Here is a 7,086-nt window from a genome sequence, read left to right on the forward strand (position 1 = left end):
TTTAAGAGCCTCAGCCCCTGCTCTGCCCTGCGCAGCTGAGTTTCCATTGCCATCAAGCTGAGCCAGGGAAAAGTGGGAGCACAGATTCAGGAAAGCAGAGACCCAAGCAGGAAATTCCTGCCTTGAATGAGCTCATGAAAAATCCCCTTGGAGATGACCTGGGCATGAGCTGGAGCTCTCAGCAGCCCTGGCCCACACAGCAGCCTCTCCAGAGCAGCAGGACCTGCCCTGGCAGGAGTCACTCCTTGCCCCCACAGCTCCCCTTCCCTGTCCATGGGGAGCTGCCAGGCAGGCTGAGAGCTGCCCCTGGCAGGTGGCACATCCCCTGGGCTGGCCAAGAGCCCTGAGGGCTGCAGGACCTGCTCTGCAGGACAGCCCTGGCAGCCCTGGCTGCAGCCCCAGCTTCAGCCCCTGCAGCCGTCCCTGGCAGCAGGAGCCGTCCTGCCCTGTCCCTCTGAGGGTGCCCAGGGCAGCCCTGCTCTGCAGCACATCCTCCCCCAAAGCAGAAAACAGCAGCAGAGCCATCCTTACAGTCCTGTCTGTCCTGTCCTTGGTCAGCTTCAGGAGATCCCTGCAGCCAGAGACTGACTGTGTCAAAAGCTGTGAAGATTTCTCCATGAATAAGCTCAGAATTGTCCTTGCAGCTGCTTTGAGCTTCTGTCTGCTTCACTGCTCTCAGGTACTTGCAGGCAGTGCCCTCAGCCCTGCTGGGCTGGGAAAAGAGCTGCTCCTTGGGTGAAATGTCTTTTTGTGCTCTTCTTGGTTGCCAGGAGCTGCCTTGGTGCCAGAAGCCCAGTCCAAGCTCAGAAGAACAGGCACAGCACAAGAACTTTAATGACCCTCTCCGGTGTCAAAAGCTGTGAAGATTTCTCCATGAATAAGCTCAGAATTGTCCTTGCAGCTGCTTTGAGCTTCTGTCTGCTTCACTGCTCTCAGGTACTTGCAGGCAGTGCCCTCAGCCCTGCTGGGCTGGGAAAAGAGCTGCTCCTTGGGTGAAATGTCTTTTTGTGCTCTTCTTGGTTGCCAGGAGCTGCCTTGGTGCCAGAAGCCCAGTCCAAGCTCAGAAGAACAGGCACAGCACAAGAACTTTAATGACCCTCTCCGGGATTTGGTCTTGTTTACATCAGACTCAGTCCCAGAGAGTGTTCAAAAAACTTCTCAAGAACTAAAAGTTAAATTTAAACCCCAAAGTTTCTCAAAGTTTTAATGGGTCCCACTGAGGGACACGACTGAGAAAATTTTCATCAGGTAGAGCAGAGCACTGGAGACAGAGAATTTTCACCAGGTAGAGCAGAGCACTGGAGACAGAGATCACAGCTCGGGACAAACAAGGCAAAGGTGTCTTTGGTGCTGAGCAAACCTGGATGTGTTTCAGGAATGCAAAGGCCCAAGGCCTGAGCCCATCCCCTGGCCGGGCAGATCCTGTCCCTCCCTCATTGCTCAGGGCTCTTCCCGGGATGGGCACTGCCATGTGGGGATGTGCAATGCCAAGGGCAGCACCATGGGGCGGCCCCTGCCAGGCTGCTGAGCAGGGACAAGGAGGCAATGAGGCCCCAGGCCTGCCAGGGTCACTTGTCCCCTCGTGGCCTCAGGCCCAGGGCCAGCAGCCATGGCCAAAGTGCTGCCCAAGTTGGCTCTGTCAGGGCCTTGCAGCTGCTGCCCATCCCTGTGCCCTGTGCAGCCCAGGCTGTCCTACGGTGTCCCTGCCCTGCGCCTCTGTCCCTGCAGGCTGTCGTCATCCCCCGGCTGCCCCACCTGGCTGGCCCCTTCCTTTGCTGACAGCTCTGCCTCCTGCCTGCCCACACAAAGCCTTGCCATTGATACCAAAAGGCTTAATTCCGTTTTTACCATACCTGTGAACTTTTAGCACAGGAACAAGGTATGCAGGGTCTACTTTCCCAGCAAGGATGGTTGGAAGAGATGAAGACATCTGGCTAAAGGGTGCAGGGACAGAGAAAACAAGGACTGAATCTGGGAACTTGGGGTGGGTTTTATGGAAATAGGTAAATTCTAATTCAAATTTAGCAAGACACTGGTAGAATGACATGTCCACTTAAGGTTAGGAGTTATCCCTCACTAGACCTCAGGTTTGAATAAATTATCCCCTCTTAAAGAGCAAATTAGTGGCGACTGATGACGAGTGTGAGGGACAGATACCTTTGCAAAGAAGACCTCCAGGGGTACCAAGGAAAATGGAGCACAATGGAACAAGGTATCCCATGCCTGGGGGAACTGGCTGTGCAGGAGATTCTTTTCTCAGAAGACGAGAGATTTCCTAAAAGCCCAGATTGTGCAGAGTGCACATTGCAAATGTGGTTGAGATTTGCATGGCTTGGACCAGAGATGTACTTCCCTTACCTGGCAACACTGCAATGGAGGGAAGGCGAGGACAGGGTGGGCGTCTTGGCCAATAAACTAAGAATTTACAAGGACACTGTCACCGCCCCATTTCGTACCATGTCTCATCTGTCAAAACAAGGCTGACTGAGCGAGTCTGGAGTTTGATTGAAGAGAGCCATCAGAAACTAAAAAAGGAACTTAAGGAAGAAGTCTACCACATCTCACCAGAACCAACAAGAGTCTCTGCCATTAGGAGCCCACAGCCAAGGAGAGAGGGTACACTCCACAAAGTAACCTCTAGTTTTTCATTCAGGAGCATGGACATGAGGAAGTGGGATGGAAAACCCACCCCCTCCTTAGCAGCCCAGGTACATGAACTGAAAAGAGGAACACCTAGCACAAGCAGCTCATCTAGAGTCAATGCTGCTCCAGTCTCTTGCACACAGAATTCCAGACAATCTAGGAATGATGATATGACTGATCCTCTTGAAGGAACCTCAGGAGCCTATCTACAGGAAGAGAGCAACGTGTGCCATGACTAGGAATAGAGGGGCCCTGCCTCTAGCCAGGCAGAGGACAAGGACAATCGGATCTATTGGACTGTGTGGATCTGATGACCTGGCACATCTGACCCACAAAAATACACAGCTTTGGTTGGCACCGGTGCCCAATGTATCCTGATGCCATCAAGGTACTTAGGAGCAGAATCCATTTCTATTTCTGGGGTTACGGGAGGATCCCAGCAGCTGACTGTATTGGAGGCTGAAGTGAGTTTAACTGGGAACGGGTGGCAGAAACACCCCATCATGACTGGCCCAGAGGCCCCATGCATCCTTGACACAGACTATCTCAGAAATGGATATTTCAAAGACCCAAAAGGACATTGTCGAGCTTTCAGGATAGCTGCTGTAGAGACAGAAGACATCAGAAAACTCAATACCTTGCCTGGTCTCTCAGACAACCCCTCTGCTGCGGGACTGCTGAGAGTTGAAGAACAACAGGTACCAATGGCCACAGCATATATATAAAATTTGTAAGAGGATATTGGTTTGGGTATAGATGGTATTAGAATAAGTGGTGGATTATGTCCTAGGTTACAATATAAAGATGTATTTTATTCCCATCTTCAAGAGCTGTTGAAACCAGGAGGGGCATTGTTTTTACCTTATCTCCTGTTAATAGGCCCATCAATGCCTTGCCACTCGCATAACTCAGAGATAATTCCCTCCAGGAGCCATTTCTGTTTAATGAGCAATCAAGGACCCATCCCATGACTCAGCAGGATATCAGCCCATTGTGAGATGCTCTGCCCAGCGGGGAGGATCTAAGCATCCCCACCTGGATATAATCTGGGAATGGGGACAGAGCAAGCTGCCCTTGCCCACTGGTTTCCAGAGGACAAGAGCTTCCAGATATTTTCTACAGGATCACCATTTCAACAAGACCATTTCATCTGGGCTGCTACCACCACCCTGACTAGCAGGGTGTCAGGTTGTATTCTGACACTGTCAGTGTTTTTTTCTTTTGCATCATTGCATGCATTTTGGGTTCTTCATCTTTTCCTAATAAATTGTATTTCCGACTTGGAGTCTCTGACTGGTTTTGCTTTCAAACCAGAATATATATATAATATAATAAAATAATCTATTTTATATCTATGTCATTAAAAATTGATAATGTGAAATAAGGCTGACAATGCTAATATGCCAGCGTTGGCTGCTCACTGTGACACTAAATGCCCTACAGAAAAGAACTGGCCAAGGCCCAACTGTCAGTTCTAAACTTTGTGAGATTGTACACAACAAATAAAAAAGGAAGGGATGAAATTGGCAATATTTATAGGATTTGCTGGTATTGTGATGGGGAATGATTTTCCTATTACTGTGAGAAATGCAGTGATTAAGACTACTGGGTTTTTCATGTGCCAGACAATCCATAAGCTGCAGGATTGGTTGAACGGGTGAAGGGGTTGTTAAAAGAGCAGTTGACAAAATGAGGAGATGGGAACCTGTCCCCATGGAGAACCCATCATCCAGATCTGCTCCATGCCCTTAACAGTGGCCCACTGGGGGAATGGAAACCCCTGGCTGTGCACAGCTGCCCCCATTTTGCAACTACAGCCATGGACAGAGAGACTTGGACTGCCTGGGAAATTGTTGTGGGTGTGATGGCCCCTGGCAGGGCCAGCCCAGAGGCTGCAGGGCTGGACCTTCCTACCTTGGAATTAATTAGCATAAATGAGAAGAAAATGAGAGTTATCCATACAGGAACAGGAATTCAGATTCCTCCAGGACATTTTAGTTTGGTAACTGCTCGCTTGGAGCTTGGCTTTGCCAAATGTTCATGTCATGGGAGAAGGAACTGATGCAGATTATCAAGGAGAAATTAAAGGAAATGTGTTAAACAACAGTGAAGAAAATTGGATTATTCAATCCTGTGGCAGGGTAGCACAATTATTGATATTGTCAGGTTTTAAAATAATTGGGGGGAAAAGGACATCCACCTCCAGTCATTACCATTTGTGGAGATAAAGGGTTTGGATGCAGCAGTCTTAATAATGGAGGCAGAGTGTGGTTCCAGAGGCCAAAAGGGCCTCCTGAGGCAGCTGAAGGAATAACAGCTCCTGGGAAAGACAGCACTGTTTGAATCCTGAAACCTGGGCAGGAACAATGGGAATATGTCCCTGCAGCCAAGTATTCTGTGTGAGAACAAGCAGATATTACAGGATACTGTTTTACACATCCTGCCAGACCAAATCTCCCTGTTTGCCCCAATGGCCCCTTTGGAAAATGCTCTGATCCACAGGGCTCCATGTGAAGGCTGCTGTGGCACTGAGGGACTTCCAGACAAATTCCATCCAGGAGCCTGGGTGCCCTCAGGGACTGGAATCCAGCCCCCTTCCAGCCAAATGGGAAAGGGCCACCAGGAGCCTGGGTGCCCTCAGGGACTGAGATCTGGCCCCCTTCCTGCCAAAGGGGAACGGGCCCCACCAAGCTTTGTTACCCACAGACACCGTGCTAAAGCTGAACAGCAAAGGACTTGGGGGCATTATTCTGAAATTAAAAGGGTGCCAGCTCCATGGACAACAGAATTATTGCTCTTATCCCAAATGAGACTGAGGAAAAAGAATGAATAACCATGTCACTGAAGTACTGCTGATGTCTGTAAGTTGTATCTTGAGAGTCAGCCAGAATCTTTGTTTGCCACAAACATCTCTAGAGTTTCACCAAGGGATTGATCATCAAAATTGTTATGAAAATTTCAATATCAAAATAGCCAAAGTACTCAATGTCGCTAATTGCTGAGTATGTTCTCAGCTGCAGCTGGGAGGAATGGGGTTCCCTTGGAGGGCCCACTGTGTGGGGTGGCCAGAACTCTGTCCATGGGCTCTGCCTCGTAACAGAGTCAATCAAGGGACGGTTACAGAAAACTGTGCTGTGGAACACAGGAATACAATGGTCAGTTTGACAGGATTCACTAAGATTTCCCTTCAGGAGAAACTGAAGCCTGTTCTAGTTACAGACGCCACAGTGTGAGAGGATTTCTGTGCTTCACCATCACTCCCAATGTCAGTAGAACTTGGGATGCTGGGGCAGGTCAATGTCAGTGTCACACCACTCCCAGCTGCAGGGCCACCATTTAGGGTCCTTCAGCAACAACCACAAGGAAGAGCTGGGGCCCAGAGAAGAATTTCCCTCCAAGGAGTGCTTGGTTTTTAGAAAGCCAAAAATTCTGGTTCACGCTCAGCCCCATGGGCACTGCCTTATACTGTGGAGTTTACAGTAACAAGATAAATTGATTATTAGAAGAAATAGGAAATGATACTATGAAAATATCCAATAGCACATCCTGTGAGATCCAACAAACACGAATGGGGTCTCCACAAAACCGCATGGCCTTGGATTATCTGCTTGATGGGTAAGAAGGAACCTGGGTTATAATGGTACAAGGATGTTGCACTGCTATCAGTGCTGGGTTTCAAGTCAAACAGTCAGGAATCACCTTGACAGAAAAAACAGTAGAAGAGGGGAAAAAAGAAGAGAATTCTTTTGGGTGGGATTGGCTTCATGGCTGCCAAATTGGAGGCTGCTGCAAAATGAATTTGTGACAGTGTCTGGCATTGCAGTGTGAGCACTTGGTGTGTTATGATTCCATGTTTGAGCTGTTGTGTGCTGGAAATGGAGTACTGAGACTTGTCTAAATAGAGACACAGTCTCAAGAAAAAATGGGATTTGATAAACTAATGGAGAATAGCAACTAATGAGGGTTGTTTTAAAAGGAATGTGAATTATAGCTCTGAGGTTGGAGCCTCACCTGTGGCTGGAGGCACCTGCAGGAATTCCCAGTGTCCAGGAGTGGCTCTGCAGCCCTTGGCTGTGACAGCTTCCCCCAGCTGCTGTGTGGATCTAGGGGATGGTAAAGCCTGAGGGGAACTGGTGCTGGATCTTTCTTAATCACTGCTGAAATCTTTGATCTTTGGTGGTGATGGTTGGGTGCATTGCTGAACTGCTCCTATTGTAATTATTTTCAAATAATTATGTGCTCTACATTTGTAATTTTTGCAGATTTACCTTATATAAATGACACAATTCCTTCAGTTGGTGTCTGTGTCTTTGGTGCTGACCCTGCCCACTGGCAAAACTGACCCAGTGGGCTCCACAGAACCAAGGGGCCCTTGTGACACTGCAGAGCCTCGTGTGACCAGGGGACCCTGTGGGGCTTAATGGAACCAAGGGGCCATTGTGA

The sequence above is a fragment of the Passer montanus genome, unplaced genomic scaffold (assembly GCF_014805655.1).
Source record: "Passer montanus isolate IOZ18808 unplaced genomic scaffold, ASM1480565v1 scaffold826, whole genome shotgun sequence".
In the NCBI taxonomy this organism is placed as follows: Eukaryota; Metazoa; Chordata; class Aves; order Passeriformes; family Passeridae; genus Passer; species Passer montanus.